Consider the following 19,230-nt stretch of genomic DNA (forward strand, 5'->3'; position numbering starts at 1 on the left):
TGCCTACAAATAAGAGCCTAGAATTTTGAGTTCTGGCATAACCTCTTTTCTATTTAGGGGAAATTCACTGTACCTACAGTATAGTTCTTTTGTCAATTCTGCCAGCCATGTTTGTTTTCATTATAGGCTGGCAAATATTTTGCCTGTAATTGCACACACATGAATTTGGTGATGTGTCCTTCATTTCCAAGAGGAGCTACAGGCTGTTCTGCTCCTGGGCAGGAAACAGTTCCTGACTTGCAGCATTTCAGCTCTGTGTAAGCGTTCAGCTAAGCTGAGTATTCTACACAGTGCTGAGTATTCCACACAGTGCTGAGTATTCCATACAGTGCTGAATATTCCACAGAGTGCTGAGTATCCCATACAGTGCTGAATATTCCACACAGTGCTGAGTATTCCACACAGTGCTCCTGCCCAGTGCAACCCCCCAGCCCAGTGCATCTGCCATATTTAGCAGCCAGAGTTCTTCTCTGCTTAATGCTTTCTGTGACAATGTATGCAAGGACTTCTTTCTAAACATTACATATTTGATCACAGAATTAGAGAGTGTTGCAGATCTCCTCACCCAGAGCCTCCACCCCAGGGATCCAGGGATTTAGTCTCACACATCCCGGGGGGAAGAACGAGCTGCAGGCTCAGCTGGCTCCTCGTGGGAAGCATCTGAACCTCCCCACACGGAACTATTCAAGGCATCCCGAGTAATTTCCTCTGCTTACAGGGAGCAGATCTGTACTCCTGCCAAGCACAGGTACTAAAGGAATCAAACGTCATTTTAGCCCAATGCAAACAAATCTAAATTAAGAATTTTGATTATAGAAAAGTGTAAGGGACAGTGTGGCATTACGTGACCACCGCTACAATGCTTCATTTATAAAAATGAAAATGTTATTCCATCAAAATCCATTATTCATAACAATGAATATGTGATATAACTAAGGCCCATTAAACTAACTCATTATTTTAAAACAACCCATTGCAGTTATAAAAACCAGTGTAAATACAGTCTCTTATAGCAGGATTAAAAATATTCTTAAATTAATTTTTATCTTTTCTTTGTTCAAGGGTACATCCAATGCATCAGCTTCATCAGCCACAGTTCAGGAAGGTGGAAGTTGGAATCATTACACAAGTCCAGATTAACTCTCTTGGCAATAGCAGAGAACCAAATGTCCTGTCTGGACTTCTATAAGTATAGGACAATAATTTATATAGCATTTATTGTCCTCCAAGTGCCATGAGCTCACATCCCAGGATCCTGTGCATCACTGACAGACACAGAACAGCTGGTTCACCAAAGCACATCTGCAGCAGATCCTGTCTGCCCTCCCAGAGAGAGTGCTGGGACGTGGAGGGGCAGCCCCCAGAGCACATGGGACCACTGAATCTCAGAGAATCCCATCATCTCTTTGGAAGGACCCAAACCCAAACCCTGCCCAGATTAACTCTGCTTTGTGCTTGTGCAGGTGTGGATGCAAACCTGGAGATGGCACTTGAGGGAAAGCAAGTGCAAGCAAAGTCACAAATCCTTTACTGCTGTGCAACATCTGCTGGGTTTTCACAGATTTAACGCTCTTTAACAGGAATGATTCTCCTTCAGCACAACTCAGACTCCAGTATTTTTAGCCCCACTGTTTCTGCCTGTGCTGCTGTATCACAGGAGCAGGAGGAATGTCCTGGCACTGGGCCCTGACACACCTCAGAGGGTGTTCTGGTGGTGCAAAGATGCCCCTCTTGCCGTTCACTCCGAGCTTTAGAGCCAGAATCAGCTGAGAGCTCACTACATTCAGTCAATCACTCCATCTAAAATCACCTCCTTTCTGAGACAAATCTCAGCTGGGTTGCCCAGTAACCCTGACAGACAAACCCCTTCACAGGAGCCCACTTAAGGCAGAGCTCAAGAGCAGAGGTTTATGAAGCTTCACAGAACTCGATATTTATCAAGTGTGACCCAAACACTGAGTTTTTGATAAAACCTGAAAAGAAGTCAGTAGAATACAACTTCAGGTCCTACTGTGAGCTCTCTGGGAAGTCTGAACGATTATTCCACAGGATTTAGGAAGGTGGATGCTACTCAGACCTCCAGGATTTCAATGCATTAACAGAATGTTCTGAGAGAGCTTTTACAGAGCTCTCTATCACAATTAGCTCTTCCCATTTGCCTTGCAGTCCCACAGGAGCCAAGCACATCCAGGTAAAAGCAAACCAACACAGAGAAAGTGCACAGAGGGTGCACCTTCTCCAGGTACAAAACTACTGATTTCAGTAGAATGGGGCAAGTGAGAGCCTAAAGTCAGAATTTTAAAGAAAGGGGGGGAAATGAAAGGAGAAAGCATTGGATTAACTTTGAGAACGGGAATGTAACACCTGCTGAGCAACCTCCTTCAGCTTTTGGTGAAAGGTCTGTGATGGGCACAGACACCAGAGGACAAAGAGCAGGCTGATGACAGATGTGTGGCACAGGGAAGGGGCAAACCTGGGCTTTAATGGCAGTGAAGGGGAGTGTTTCACTCAGGAGGGCCCCAGCTCTCTATTTATAGTTCCCATAAAGCAGCAGCAAGCAGAATGTGATGCCTCCTGATGCCAATGCCATCAGCACTGCCCAGAACAGCTGGGGGGATCCTCCCTCAGCCCACACTTCAACCTTTCCCCTTCCCACCCCGAACACTCACAGGGTCCCTGAGTACCTGCAGGGAAGAACTAAAGCACAAGTGCAGCCAAGTGGGTCAGAACAAAACAGCCTCAGCCCTCTCCTGAAGTCCAGCTGTTTAAGTGGGTCTCAGAGCTGAAAGAAGTGCAAACACAGTGTTTGCTACCCAGAAAATGTCCATTCTCCCTTAAGCTGAACACTTTGTACCTTTTTCCCATATGGAAAGACATCCAAGTGAAGAATCTAAGGCCACTAACATTCTGAGATAAGTGTGCTCACCTCCAAGGTGGTTTTTAGGTGTGGTACAGTGCAGGTCACCACTGCTGTCCTGTGACAACGGCCAAGAACTGTAAGCTGAGAAAATCGTGTGACCAATTTGTTTCTTTCCTTTCTAGGTGTAAATTTTTTCAGTAAAATTATCCCTAAGACCCACAGTGAAACACTGCTGCTTGCCAGATTTCAAATATGTATGAAGACACCCTTAAAGGCCCAGCTGGTGCAAGTCCATACTTTCCTTTTAAGTCCTTGGGTATAAAAAGAATTTGGCTTTACTGGTATATGAAACATTCATTTCAGCATTTTAAATAGACTCTAGCAGGAAGAAAATTATGGTCTTTGCCTCACCTGGTTTCCAGGAGCTCCTCAGAGCTTTCCCTCTGCAAACAGAAGAGCTGAGGTCCAGCTCCTCCATAAGCTCTGTCTGGCATGGCTGTGCCCACCAGAGGATTAGGAACGAATCTGACACTTACCCACAGTGCTCTTACCAAAGGGCTGAGTCAAATTTGCCTGAAACTCTGCTCCCAGCTTTGGAAGCAGATCAGATCAGATGCCAAGCCCCCCCAGAGAAGGCAGCAGAGCAAGGCAGGCACAGGAGCTGTAAATACCCTCTGGGCAGTCCAGGTCCAGGCACAGCACCTGCAGGGCTTGTCCAACCCCACATGCCCAAAACAAGCACCCAAACCTCTCTCCATCCCCGCTGCTGCCAAGGCAGAGCTGTGCTGAGCCAGCCCGTGTCACACAGCCATCACACCATGGGCAAGTTAAACATCCACAGGTTCCTCTGCCAGCCTGGCTGGGGCTCCCAACACAGTTAGCAGCAGGGATCCCCCAGGATTCTCCTAGAGAAGGAAATGGGTTAAACTGATGAGGTATTTTTAATGTGTGTTGACAAAGGTCCAGAGTGAATGTACAGTTACATTAGTCAGACTGGGACTGCTCTGCTCAGCCCCAGTATGACTGTCTTCCTCTTCTATTATTTAAAGCTTCTGGGTTTTTTTAACATTTCATTATGTAGAAAAAAGAAATACATCAAATGTGAATCCACTGGGAGAACATTCCTGCATTTGCTGTAAAATCACATAGAAGCAGCCATGGAAATTTGTTTCATTTTCACACTATATTTATACTTAATTCGTACACAATCTTTTTCCTGTTAAAGAAATCAATGCCCCCTTGGAGAGCAGCTTGGGCAGATTGTTCAGGGATGGCAGTGATAAAAATCAGCAGCACCAGTTTCAATCCCTTTTGGTTCAGTCCCCACAGTGACAAGCAGAGCAGGACAACCTAGAGGAAAAACTCAGATTGTGATCTTCCTCAGTGATAAACTGTCTATTGCCACCTAAGAGTACAATGTCACATGGATTTTGTGGCTGATCCAAGAAGCTAATAAAGTAATGCCTTATCAGATCTCTTCTGAATTCCTTTGGATGTCACCAGGATGCTTCCCCAGGCAAGGGAAGCATCACAAACCCAAATTGTCCTCTACAGCAAATCCTCCTGCACTCTCACTCCCGAACTCTTTCTACAGGGAATTTTCTTCCTTTCCTCTTCCTTCAGGGCAGAATTCAGCACTGACTGACTGGATCAGGCAGTGACTGCTTCTGTACCAAGGTTTTGCACCAGACTTGTGAGCAATGTGTGTTCAAACACACTTAGACCTGCTTGGCATGTCAGCTAAACTGCACCTTACCCCCCCTTCCCCTCAATTCTAAAAGAACTGCTGGGGAACAGCAGCACTTTGGGGGCTTTTTAGGGAGACTCCAACCCTTATGGCAACTGGGTTAAAATTACATATAGGTACAAATTCCCTGCTAAAAGAATGCATCAGTCCTGTATTACGAACAGCATGAACATAAACAGATTTTACTGTTATTCCTTTAGATAAAATCTTTCTCCCCTTCCAAGGGTTTATATCACTTCACACTTACAGGAAAAGATCCCAGAAGCTTTTCAAATGGGATTGAGCCACAGCTGCTCTATCATAAATCTAGAGAATTAAAATGTGCAGTGAGACAGTTTGGCTAAACAACATCTTAATTTCCTTCACGTGAACCAGCTTGTATAAACAGGAACAGCAGGGATGGGAGCTTGCTCAGGATATGGAAATGGAGGGAAAGGGACAGTAAAGGCACAGGAAAGGCAGCACTGGAGGAGGCTGAAGGAGGGAGGCTGCAGGGAAACACAGGGAGCCAAGGAGAATTCACACACAAGGCCTTTGGAGCCAGGGAGGGAGGGAGGGAGAGGGGCCAGTCCCCTCTCCAGATGTAGTCAGAGCAGCTGCCAACCATGAAAAAACCCCCTGAGCCACTCAGATCCCAGGGGAAGTGGGGAGGGAGAGTGGCATAACCTGGCATCACAAAAGTGACTGAGAGAACAATTTAAACCTTACAACATGAGTAAAAATTTAGAGAGATTACCCTGAAGTCTCCCCAACTCAATTCCTACACCATTTACACAATCCTCTCCCTCAAAGGGCCATTCCTGAAGGCTGATCGAATTCCTCCACTTTTGAATGCACACTTTTTCTGTGGGATACACACAGGCATCCTGCCAGCCCCTGCTGGATACTGGGTGTAAGTAACTTGTCAGTGTATTGCAGATTTTAGCAGCCACATCAATGAACTGTGCATGAACAGAAGAGTCAGGATTAACCCAAACCCAAACGTGCCATGCACACACCCGACATGAACACTGTTCCTCACTCCTGTCCAACCAGCTGAGCTGGCAACTGGCCATTCCTAACAAAAATACTTCATACCAGAACAAAGAACCAAGAACCTCCAGGTCTTACCTCTCACTCAATTAATCAGAGGCATGTAACAAAGATACTGTTGTTCATTACAAGAAAAAAAATTGTTATTCCTGGTGCAAAATCCATTTTTTCCTGACACCAGCAACCAGATGGCAACTAAACAATGAACTGTCAAAGAAAACTGGGAAGAGTTCCCCTTCCTCCAGCTAACGTGGATATAGGTCTGCACTGACCACTGCCCCACAAAGCACAGCCCACAGCTGGGAGGGAGGAGCACCATCCTCTGCAGAACCTCTCAAATAACAGCAACTGTTCTTCTTGTCATCTCCTGAGCACACAGAGACACTGGGACCATTCCACAGCTGCCCAAGCTGGAAGGCTCTGGGACTCAGGGCTTCCCAGCTGCAGGGACACTTCCAAGGGGCAGCTTCTTGGAGCCTCGAAGAGCCAGTTTTCTTCTGGCAATGGAATCCTTCCTGAGTTACTGTGAGCCCAGACAGGTGGATCTGTGTCTCTGCCTTCCCCTTTGTCCCAGGTGGGTCACACTGTGCTGTGTGCAGGTCACATTCCCTCTCTCTCACAGAACTCTCTCAGATTCCTCTCCCGTGGCTGATATATCACCATCCAATCTGCAACTCCAGAAACCCCTGTCTTGGCTCTGTCTTTCCATTCACAGCTTTATCTGTGCTGAACTCAGGCCAAACCAGGGGATCACATCTTACACTCCCATTTCTACCCCTGCAGAATGAACCCCTCAGCCTGGAACACTCCATGGGCTGGATCAGCTTTCCTGGCTGCACTTTGAGGTGTGAGTCAGGACAGGCTCTGCCTGTATTTTAAGACACACCAAGGAACCACAAACACCTTTGCTGGTTCTGAGACCAGCTGTGCTCCAGCACCGGAGTGGAGATCCCTGGGACCCCCCCGTGCCTTGGGAATGTCTGGGATAACACACCCTTGCCTCAGGAACAGCATCCCTGCTTCTGTGCCTCTCATCTGCCCTTGCTGCACTTTTCTCTCCTCATTTTCCTTAGAAGGGGTGCAAGATGATCTGGCAGGATTTTTGGCAGCCTGAGCTCAGCCTGGCTGTTGAAGCACCGTGGATTTGTGGAACCAAGTCTCTGTGGCACCTTTGGCTTTGCTACAGTCCCAGAGCACAAATCCAGTCTCATTCCTGACCTTCCCACTGTCTCCAAAGTGCCCCACAGCAACCACAAGCTGCAGAGCCAAACCGATCTGCAGGAATTCCTAAGGAACTCTGCTTTAAGATAAAACAAAATAAAAGACACTCTCCTTTTAAAACAGAAGCACAAGGCCCCAAGCAAAAACATGCACACAATTAATTTGATTTGTGCATGGAAATGTGGTGAGCACATGAGAATGCATCATATTTCTGTGCTGCCTTGGGCTTCTGGCTTTATGGAAATACACACCCATATATTAAAGCCTATTTTTCCTTTGAAAAACAAAATCCCATTATTAACTAAACTGACCAAATTGAATAAATGTGATGGTTCCACACAAGCTTAAAAAATGGATTGCCTATTTTTTTAAAAAACCCAACAACCTAACAGAGTGGTGTTCATTTTATTAATATAACTGTCTTTTGAGCAGAAAAAAGGAAAAAGACAATGGAAGAGTCTCTGATGCTGATGTGCACATTAATCACCAAGCCACTAAGCAATGTTAATAATCCAGGCAGGGTTCTGCTCTCCACACCAAGATGAGTACGAGTAGTGACCCCTCCAGAGCGAGCAAATCTCACTCCTGGGCTGAATTCAATCCAAAACACCTATTAGTAGGTTGGTTCTTAAAATGAATAAAATAAACTTTCTCCTGGAACAGGGTTTTTAATAATGAGAATCTGGGAGAATCTTTTTCCTTAGGGGTCAGTCACTGTAACTTCCCACAGTTGGACCTCAGGGACTGTTTTGTGGGAATATGGGTCCCACCAAACCAACAACTGCTGTTCCAACAAAGAGTAATGAAACTGAGGGAGTGGGAGGACTAAGACAAAATGCTGCAACCCACAGGATTTTTGAAGCACTTGTGTCATGGCTCATTCTCCCACCCCTTCTGATTCCAGAGGAGTTTTATCACTGACTTTGGCAGGAGCCAGGTTCTGCCAACACCAAACACTCAGAAGGACAAACCCCAGAAGGGTCACTCACAGACCCCACCAGTCCACTGCTGGGTTCAGTCAGGAAGCATTTATCAAATATTCCTCAGCCACCTGTTTTCTTCTCAGTTTTCATATCTAATCAGGTCTAAGAAAAGACCTGTTTTACAAATTCAGGCAGTGGCATTACAGAATGTGACCTGCATCACATATTTGCTGAGATAGTGACACTGATGTGTGTCCTTGTGCAAGCAGACTGCAGGGACCAAACCTTTCACCTGCTGTGATGGTCTGTACTGAGATCAAACCACAACAGATGGATCCCAAGATCATACCAAGAATTAGTTCCTGACAAACAATAACGTCAGTGAGATTCAAATCAAACACTTTTAAAGACAAATTTATAAATTAGAGGAGAATGAAATAGTAATATTGAATTAGCAGCAAATCCTTGGGGTTATTTAATATAGTCACAGACTGGTTTGGGTTGGAAGGGACCTTAAAGACCATCTGCCATGGGCAGGGACACCTTCCACTAGCCCAGGTTGCTCCAAGCCCTGTCCAACCTGGCCTTGGACACTTCCAGGGATGGGGCAGCCACAGCTTCTCTGGGCAACCTGTGCCAGGGCCTCACCACCTGGAGCAGGGCAGTGAACACACCCCAGCAGGGCAGTGAACACAGCCCAGCAGGGCTGCCCTGGCCCAGCCACACACGTCCTGCACACAGAGCAGGCCCAGCATCAGGCCCAGCATCAGGCCCAGCACCCCCTCCCCTCTCTGCCCGCTGTCCCCGCAGCACCAGCTGCAGCTGCTCTCGCCGTGCACACGGAGGGAGTTAAGGTTCCCTTATTGCTCAACAAAAGCTGCTCTGTTGGGACGGTATGTTTGGGGTTTGGGACGCTCCTGCTGCCAAACACCTGCATTTATTCAGACACAAGTGCGAGAGGAGCTTGTTTTGTCGGTGCCGTTTCTGTGTCAGACACCAGCCCCGAGGAGGCACCCAGGGCAAACCCGCTGGGAGCTGCTCCAAGGCTCACTCCAGTGTCTGTGCAGCACATGGGAGCGAGGGAGGAACCAGCAGCCTGTTTGTCTCAGTGTTAGGGCAATCCTGCATGAGCAATGGGACTGCACAGTGTGCTGGGGGGAAATCTCGCTCTTTATTCAGTTTTGCTTTTTCTTTCGCAATTTTAATGTCAGTTCTGACTTGCTTCCTTTTATCTGGCTAGTGAGATTCGCCCCTTTGTTCTATTTAAAGTGGTGTGCTTTATTTAATTATTTTATTATTAGAGATAACATAATCAATACATGTATTTTAGGAAGGAAGACTTCACCTGACCTATTCTGTTTGTTGAGGTTGAAGTTATCTTATCAGCTGAGAGACTAACAGGAGACTTTCCAAAGCACAGGGCTGTGCCCTGCCCCTGCCAGAGCAGCCAGCTGTAATTACCAGCTCACTTATGATGCCAGAAGGGCTATAGAAAAAAATTCAGCATTGCCTTTGGTGTTACACCCCAAAACACTGCCTTCAGATACAGCAATAGAGATGAAGCACAGAAGGGAATCTGGATCTTGAGCTTGTCTTTCCTGTAGAACTGCTGGAATAGCAGTTATGCTGCAGGTCACCAGCTCCTTCAGCCCCTGAAATTCCAGTCGAGCTGTGCCAGCAGTGACACCAAACACTGTCCTTAAATCACAGCTCAGGCAGAGCTGAGGGGGGAGAGCTGCTGCAAGAAACAGTTCTTTCAACACACCTGGTGCCCCCCTGGGCATGGTCATTAGTGGTCATTAGTGGTAGCACGGTGGGCACAGGGGTGTGTGAGAACCAGCCAGGAGTGGTACAGCTGAGAGGGGAGACTGTCAGCACAGCAAGAACCACAGCAGATAAACTGATCCCACTGAGAGCTGCTGAGAGCTCCTCCAACTCAACCACTGCTCCTACAGCACGTGAAATCAGAAAAGAGCTCAAACAGGACTTCAGATTAGCCCTAAAAGGATCCTCTTACAAAGGCTTTGGCAGAGGCAGTTCATCACTGCCATACACCAAATCTGGACAAGCAAGCCCTGGGCTCTTAATCTGCTACCAATTCCAGAAACCATCCACAATCACTTGGGTGGCTGGATCAGAGTCAGCTGTGTGGGAAAGAATGTGAGCCTGTCACCTTCAATGAGTGCATGTCCACCCTGCACGGATCCTGAGCCTGACTGCAGAGAACTGGAACTTGAGCTGGGATTCACACACAGCACTTGGTACAATTTGGGCTGTATTCTGGATATCCATGACTCAGCTATATCCTCCTCTGATTTCTTTCAACCTTCCAACAAAAGTTTTCCTGGTTCTCCTCACAGAAGCTGAGTTTACACACCTTTCCCAGAGAACATGCAGGCTGATCCCACCTTCACTTTACACCAGAATTTATTTAGCACGCCCAGGCCACTACCCTTAAGAATCCTGTTTCCTGACTCAAAAATCAGAGAACATGTGACCAAAACACACAAGTGATCCAGCATTTAATATCATCTTGGTGAGGCTTCAAATAAATGCACAATGTGGAGGGAAATCAACATATATTGGGAAAAAAAGAACATCTTAAAAAATGTTACCCGAATGTCTGCTGAACACTTTGTTATTAATTTTGCACACACACACTGGTCCAAAGTGCCTGACCAACTTAACTCCTGACCCCATACAACGTGTCCCACAGACATTGCAACCTGTTCCTTGCCCCAGAACTCCCAGACACCACAATGATGTGTAACTTTAGCCCGTGTTTGCCCCCAGGGCTTTGTGTGCAGTGTGCCCGTGTCCTCCTCGTGTGCCCAGCAGCAAACTGGCCAACACACAACACAACACGGCCAGTGGGGCAGGTGGGCCCCTGGGGAAGGTCTGGACTTGGGATCCAACCAGATTTACTATTTGCAGAATAATCCTCAGGACAGGGACTTGTCTCAACAGCAGCACAGGGCAGGTGAGATCTGTAACTGGGGCACCTACTTCAGTGACACAAATATGTTGTTCCGAATATCCCTGATGCCAGAGTGGGAAAAGCAGAGGACTAATAACTGCAGCTAAATCCCATCCTCCTGGCAGGGAGAACACAGGGTGTGTAGCAGCCAAAAACTGTAGTCTGGGTTGTTCTCCCCAGAAGCACAACACACCACAGGAATCTCCATCTCAAAAACAAGGCTGTGTCCTTTTGCTGCCTTTCATGTGACACAGTCACAGTGGTAACAACAGGTCTATCAGATATTGAGAAATATCTGATATTATCTATTTGAACTGTAGTGTGCAGGATAATTATAAACAAGCTGCTGGGGAACCTTCAGTACAAATGCCAAACAAACACAACAATCATCCCCACCAAAGTGCAGCAGCTGGGAACAGAACAGCTCCTCTGCAATGCCCAAAAAACCAGGAGGCACAGAAGGACTGGGAACAGAATGCTGCAGAAAAACCTAATACAGCTGCATATCAAAAGGAATAAAGCTCCTAATGGAGTTCTCAGAAAGAAAAGAATTCTATATTTGGCCTTTCTGGAGATGTAATGACCTGACCTCGTCACCTGGAGAGTAAACTGCCCACCCTGCTCCACTGAGAGGGAATCTGAAAAATGATGGAAGGGATCAGGAGAAATTGAGACTTTCTATAGCAGAATCAAATATAGCTCATTTGGCTTAAAGACTTCAAGTTGTTTCTGAAGTCTGACATAGATTTTCTCAAGTCTTTGCATTCCACCCCAGCAGTGAACAGCACCTGCACAACTGGGGGTTCCACTGTGACTCCCCAGGGGTCTGAACCCTGATACTCAACAGTTCAGTCAGATTGTCACACTTGCCAAATTAGGCCACTGTGACAATAAAAAGGATCAATGCTCTGATCTTCCATTAGGATTGACATGAAAAAGTTTCAAATCCACTTTGAGGAATTGGTGCAAGTCAGATCATGTTAATAATGGCCCAAAGATCTCATTATTTGGGGCTTACTTATTATTATTTACTCTCCTGTAAACACAGGTTATCACGGAATCCCTGGGGTTGGAAAAGCCCTCCCAGCCCAATGCCCACCGTGTCCCCCAGCCCAGAGCACTGAGTGCCACGAGCAGGCCTTCCTGGGACACCTCCAGGGGTGGGGACTCCAAACCTCCCTGGGCAGACCCTGCCAGTGCCTGACCACCCTTTCCAGGGAGAAATCCCTCCTGATGTCCAACCTGACCCTCTCCTGGCACAGCCTGAGGCCGTTCCCTCTCCTCCTGTCCCTTGTTCCCTGGGAGCAGAGCCCGACCCCCCCCGGCTCCCCCCTCCTGTCAGGGGGTTGCAGAGCCAGAAGGTCCCCCCTGAGCCTCCTTTTCTCCAGGCTGAGCCCCCCCAGCTCCCTCAGCTGCTCCTCATATGACTTACAATATACAGATTTAAATTTTGGACTCCTGCCTTTTCAATCCCATCCCTGCTCCTGCCCTGCATTCCTGATGGCTCATTTGTGTCCCACGGACCCTGGAGTCAGCACACGTGATCCAACATCCCCCAGAGGTGCTGCAGGAACAGGATGTGCTGCAGGAACAGGGCAGTGGTTTGGTTTCTGCAGGAGGAGTTTCCCCGGGTGCTGGGGACACCTCACAGCCTCTCCTCTCTGTGTGCCTCGAGCCTGTTCCGAGGGCAAACAGGGCCCTGCTCATCCCAAGGGCTCTGGGACCCTTGGCTGGGCCTCCCAGTGCCCAGCACGGTGGGGTTGGTTTCTGTGTGCACTGCACTGCACCAGGGCTTTCCTGAACCTCTGCATCACACAGTCAGGATTTCTTCCCTTCCACCACCGTGTCCTAAAAGAACCCTTTCTATGCCCAATCCCTAACTGTCATTCTGGGGAAAAGTGTGTATGGAAAATTATTATGTTGGAAACATGTATTGAAAGAGCTGCCAGAAGTACACAATTTGAAAGTAGTAAGAGCAAGGCAGAGCACTGTGGGCTTTGGCCAGAAGAAATTTTCACTCCAAAAATCTTATTTCATATACACAATAATTTCCCCAAAGAAACAGTGCTGTAATGCTAATAATGTTTATGGGATGGGGTGGATCTCTTCTGAACACTGGCACAAAATTTAAATTAATTGACATGAAGCATAATTTACCTTGAGTGCTCTTTATTAGGCACCACTGGCAGCTTCTCCTGAACTAGGAGGAATAACAATTAACTTCAGATGGAAATATGAAATCTAAATTACAGTTGCTAAATCTAGGAAGAGCGAAGAGAAGATTCTATTATAATAAGATATATTCAAATTACATACAGAGCACCTTTAATTTAGGAGAGTGGGCTCGTTAGGAATGACAGAAATGTGGATGGATTATGAAGTTTAATATTTCTTCATATTTTTCAAACTGGATCATGAGCAACACAAGACTGCACCTTGTTTTCTCTCATAGTTTACGTACAGAAAATCGTAGACAGCTTCCCCACTGCCAGATACAGACACAACTTATGTTCTACTGGGCCTATTTTCCAACCTAAACCTTCCAAAAATTACTGAAGAGGAGACCAGGAATGCTTGAAACTGCAAGACACACCTCCTGTCCCAAACCACTCTTCCCACTTAAAAATGAATTGGAATTTGTTCAGGGCCCAAGTCCCCCCTGTGGCTCCAGCTGTGCCAGCCCCGCTCCGCAGACACGCCTGCCAGGGCTCCACCCCACATGTGCTCGGGGCTGGGGCTGCTCCCCACCTCCTCCTGCCACGGAGGGACCCGCAATGGTACCACCCAAGGACAGCCTTTACCAGACTGCTGGGCTTTTGTGGAAGGGCTCCATGTTCCAGAGCAGCCATTTAACCCCAGGCACTGTTCTCAGACAGTCTCAAACAGCTTCCATCTCTGTTCAGACAATGACACGTCACTGTCCCCTCCTACGTGGTCGGTTCACACTCAACTTGTGAGATTTCATCTCTGGAAGTCACATGGGAAATGGAATAAACTGAATAAAATCCCTGGTGAGAACTGCAGCTGACTGATACAGAACTAGCATGCTCACAGGGCCCTAATTAAACCCATTATTCTGGTACAGTAAAGGGGAGGAAAGAATTTATAAGACAGAAGAGATTTTTTTCCAAAAGCATGTAAATAATTTATAAATTCAAGTTCTAATGGAAAGCAGGTGGGACTTGTACTATAAATGGCTGCAGCTCTAGACAACTGAGATGTTCACTGAACATACCTGCCAGGTAACCACAGAACACTCTCCTTTAGAAAACAGAAAATCCAGAAAAGTGAATTTTTGTTTTAGCAGAGCATAATTCTAACATGTTATACTGTATGATCCTAAGCAGCACCTGGAAACAAACAGCAGAAGTATGTGCTGTGTTAGAAACTGCTGTAACATTGCAGACATTCCTGCCCTGCTGCTTTCCCCTAAGGCAGAAATGTCCCAGTGAGAGCAGGGCCAAGGCACACAGGGCACAGACAGACCACAGACAGGGCAGGCTGAGCGTGGGGGGAACACAGTGCAACCCCCCCTGAGCAGTGTGCTCAGACCTGGGAATTGTGCTTTCAGCTCCTGTGGGCACTCAGCTCCCAGGACTCCCTGCTGTCTCTGCCCCCTGGCACACACTGGGTCTGGCAGCTCAGCCCACCCTCTGTGCCCCAGGTGTGCTGGGCAGTGCCCTCACCCAGTTCCACAGGGGAGGCACTGGGGAAAGGCCTTTGCTGGGCAGTGCCCTCACCCAGTTCCACAGGGGAGGCACTGGGGAAAGGCCTTTGCTGGCAAGAGGAAAATCTCAGCACTTCAAAACAAAGGACAACTGTGACTCTATTTCCAAAACCTACAAGTTCCACCTGCTTCCATCTTGCACTGGCTGTCACTGGGAAGGCTGGTGGGTATTTAAAAGGGAAATGTGCCAGGAGTTCCTTCTAACACCGATTTTTAAATTATTCCCCAGAGATGATCTGATCAGCCCCAGGGAGGCCATGACTTGCCAGCAGGGTGTTTGCCATGAAAGCACATACACACACAGAGCAGGTTGGAGCTCACCCAGGGCAGAGCCAGCCACAGCTGTAACCAGAGCAGAGACTGGCACTGACATTTTCTGTGGGAGGGGTTTCAGCTCTAATAACACATCCATTAATTTTCTCTTAGAAAAACCTGATCATGGAAAGCCAGTGGTGTCACCTCCTCGGGTGCTTCTTATTCAATCCCATAGACCCAAACTCTCTAAATTTAGCAAAGGGTCCAGCAAGGTAAACCTTAGAACTTCAGCAAGTACTCCTTCAGAACTTCTGACATTTCAGAACTTCTAAATCTTCTGAGTCTGAGCTCAGAGAAGAGGAATAAGAGCACTGACTGCCCCCTGCTCTGAGCCCTACCAACACTACAGAAATGTCACACTCCCCAGGTCTACATTCCCCTTCACTGTGTTCTAAGACTGATACAAGAAACTAATTATTATTATTATTATTATTACATTGGAAAACGTTATTGTGCTTCTCTACCACAGAATGAGAGGAAAATGAAAAATAAAGTATCGCTTGTTAATATCTTTAAACTAACTAAAGCTGGGAACTCAGAATGCATCTTAACAAAGCTGTGAACATCTTCATAGATAGAAGCTGATTCAAATGCCTAATCTTCAAACATGCTGCAAGCAGAATGGTTAATTTTTAAATCCCCCAAAAATTCGGATTATTCCCTCTAATCTCCATGAAATCATATGAAAGATAATGAAACACTATTTTGTTTTAATCATTATTGGCAAAATCATCTGAGAAATCTCCTGCTTTAATCTCCCCTAGCTGCCATGGAGATGACTGCAGCAGCACTGATTCCCTGGCACCTGCCAGAGCCCAGGAGTGCTCCCAGCAGGAGGGCAGTGCAGCCAATGTCACCGTGATCAGGGGACATTTCAGAGCTTATCTGAGCACCAGCAAGGGTTTTACAGGGAGCACAAGCTCATCAGAAAAGACACTCAACAAACCCAAACCAGCACACATTTCAGTCTTGTCTCACTTCAAATTTTAATCTCGTTCTGCCTAGCTACCTTATAACAGATACAGAACATTTTAATTCGTCATCCCAGCAGTTTTAACAGCTTCTTAAGAAACCAGTATCTGCAGTATCTGCATCAGACACAGAATAAAAAAAGCCACCTGTAAGATAAAAGGTAAAATACCTTTTCTTTATCACTACCACCCCGTATCAATTAAGAAGAATACCTGAGATATCTAACATTAGGCTATCCAAGACACAGCAGGGTGTTTCAGGAGTGTTTCAGAGCACAGATAAAACCTGGAAAAAGGTTGGAATAAATATTTATAAACACTCTTGTGATTTCTGACTTGGCTCAGCCATCTTTATCAGAGCAGAATATTATTTACATAATAAAATCAAACCCCTATCTGTAAACAAAAACTAATAATCAGGGCAATAAGGTGCTGAGGGCAAAGGATTTTTGTCTCAGGTGAAACAAATGTAACTCATAAACACGAGAGCACCAGTCAGTGAGAAATGACATTTGCCCAAAGCTGAAGAATCAGCTGTAAATGATGCACAAACAAACACAGTATTTACCCAAAACTGTCAGGAAAAGCTTGAATAAAATATAAGACAAAAGAAACCTCTCTGTGAAGAAATTACAAACTGCAAATGGAAACAGCTGAAATCTCAGAACGTAAAGAGAAGTTTTTTGTGCTGCATTTGAAATGAAGGAAGGCCCAAGCTGAGGTGGAGGCAGAGATGCTCCCAGCCCTCCCTGGGCACTGCAGGGGCTGGGCAGCAGGGAGGGTGGGGTCACCCCTGCCTGCCAAACCCCAAATAAACATCCCCAAGGGCACTGTGTGTGCTGAGAGCTCAACACCTCCCACCCCGGGGGGATTAACAGCAGTGCTCCACTGGGAACACCCCCCAAAGGAGCTGCCCGGGGCAGGGGGCTCGGGATAGTCCCTGTGGGCAAAGGGGGATTGCTTTCCATGGGATGTTCCCTGTGGGCAAAGGGGGATTGCTTTCCATGGGATGTTCCCTGTGGGCAAAGGGGGATTGCTTTCCACAGGATATTCCCTGTGGGCAAAGGGGGATTGCTTTCCATGGCTGTGCTTGGCTGGGATCATCCACAGGAAGAGGGGGCTGCTGGAGGGACACACCATCCCTGTACCCAACAAAAGGAGGGAAGACTAGCTAGAGAAAACTATTTCTGAAACTGCCAAAGGATTCCAAACGCTGTAAAACCACACACATGGGATAAAGGGAACCAAAGGGAAACTGCACTCGGGGAGGGCTTGTGGGATTTGACAGCCATGGCTTTGCACCATTCCCTCACCTAAAGCAGGAACAGCTGGGACAGAAATAATTCTGAAAAGGATGAAAATAAGGAAAATCATTCTGTTAGTTCTGAGCCTTTCTGAATGTTTTCCAGAGGAAGTCTTGCTGGAGTGAAGGTCAAACTGTAAGTGTAACAGTAGTCTAAGACAAGAAAAACTTAAAGGCCTATGAAAACACGTGGAAATTACATCAGCACATTACTGTATTTCATAAGAATCTTCATAAAATAAATACTACCATTTCCAGTCCTCAGAAATGAACAATGGATGTCACAATTTCCACACAAGTAAGTTTAACCGAGTGTATTTTCTAGATCTTCACACATGCTGAGAAGCAACTGCCACACACCCGAGGCAGGTAAGTGCTGTTGTCCCCTGCAGAACTACATGAACTAAAGATTTCTCTTCCCCAGGAACTCTGCTTGGCAAATGCAGATCCAGTGTCCACCATCATCTCCCCCACCAGTGAAGAAGCAGAGACCCCTGTGGCCACCTCTGTTATCTCCCTGAGTGAGAAGGGACAATAAGCCCTGTGCAGCGGGCTCGGTGCCTCAGGCAGAGCCTCCCTGTCCGTGGGCTGCTGGCCCTGCCCCAGGGCTGCTCCCAGCCGGGGTCACCCACCCTGCCTGGAGCTGCTGGCAACCTTCAGCCCTCCTTGTCTCTGCAGCAGCCCTGGGCCTTTCAGAAGCTGATTCCGTGAGGAGGGAGGAAGGGACAGTTTGTGCTTGATGTTGAAACTGCAAATTTGTTTTCCAGAAGCTCTTCAGACTGGTAGTTTTGATCGTATTTTAAGAACTCACAGCATGACACGCGGAACTATCAGCCCCTGCTGCTGTCACAGAAAGGCAAACTGCTGTCTCTGAGCTGGGTATCAGTGGCATAAATACAGTGCAAAGCCAAGGACTGCCTGGAATTACTGTACCTGCAGGGGACAGCTACTCTGAGCTTGTGTAATAGCAACAATAAAAGGTCATTGTACCACTTGACAGAGATAAACCCCAAACTATTAGGCCCAAGGAAGACTCTGGCATTATCCCACTCCTTTCAAAGTCAGCACTTTCAGAAGCAAGTGTTTTCAGTAGTGGGGATGCCATCAGTGATGTTGCAGTGGTTATGGAAGCAGCTGAATTTATCTCCCTGTATTTAAACAAGGCTTAAACTCACTGCAACTTCAAAACTTTTCACAGGAGTGAACCAATTTGGCATGAGCAAGTGCAGTTGGACTGCTGCAGTCAGGAGGTATGGACATGGATCCAAACCAGTCTGAGAGATGCTGATACACATCACAGCTACGAGAAAATCTGAATTTGAGCTTGGACTCAAATTTCACAAGTCAAACCCACTGATCCAAAACTGGATCCGAACGGGTCAACTTTACACACAGTTCTACACTCACTTTGCTGCACAGGTAAGTGGGCTAATTTTTAGTGGTCCTTTTTCAGGGTAGTCACTAAACAGAGAAAAGAATGCTAATTATGGTTTGGATTTCTTTAACCTGGAAGCAAAACCAGCTGTTCTGTGCTACTGTGACAAAACTGCCCACTTGTTTTCTGTCTTTTCCTACCCTCCACTCTGTCCAAGACCAAAGCTTATTCCGAGGCATTGAGACATGGAGTAGGGGGAGGAAAGTATTTTTAGGTTATGTGTAATTTTCCCTTCCTCTCTGGAAAGTAAACAACAACAGAAGTTTGTACTCGTCTGAGTTTTGAGTAAGAATAAACCAGGACTCCACAATAAAATCACCTGGCATTTAACAGACACTGATCTCCCCAAAACACACGAACAATGTGGTGCCACAGACCCTTATAAATGGCAAACAGGTAGAATGGAGGAAAGCAGAGACTTCACCACTTTTTAAACACAATTATATGTTCCAGGATCAGAAAGGAGCAGTAGTCACATATACCTACTGTACACTGCATGCACAGTGCCTGGCTAATGAGCATTTTAATAGTCACCTCTCAGCAAATATGTAAATATAAATTCTCAGTGAAAACACATCATATGCTCTAAGCCAGGTATGTGTTACCAAGATAATTTTGAACATCTATTTCTGCACTTTAAATGATAAAATCTTTGAAACTTTTCCTTGTTCTCTACAAAATAACTATTTTTCTACTTCTCATCTCTCAGTTTTATGTGT

General features: G+C 46.5%; 1 long non-coding RNA gene across 1 annotated transcript in view; it reads right to left on the minus strand.

Annotated features, from left to right (window-relative positions):
* Window positions 1–15,803: 15,803 nt before the first annotated feature.
* The window catches only part of LOC127468661 (uncharacterized), a 41,644-nt gene continuing 38,217 nt past the window's right edge, over window positions 15,804–19,230 (minus strand). Inside the window, exons 2-3 of the long non-coding RNA XR_007903639.1 lie at window positions 15,987–16,059; window positions 15,804–15,890 (exon numbers count right to left, since the gene is read on the minus strand). This is a non-coding gene — a long non-coding RNA (uncharacterized LOC127468661). The remainder of the gene's footprint in view (window positions 15,891–15,986; window positions 16,060–19,230) is intronic.

Source organism: Manacus candei, unplaced genomic scaffold, assembly GCF_025592945.1.
Source record: "Manacus candei isolate 608988 ecotype Guabito, Panama unplaced genomic scaffold, ASM2559294v1 h1tg000015l, whole genome shotgun sequence".
NCBI lineage: Eukaryota > Metazoa > Chordata > Aves > Passeriformes > Pipridae > Manacus > Manacus candei.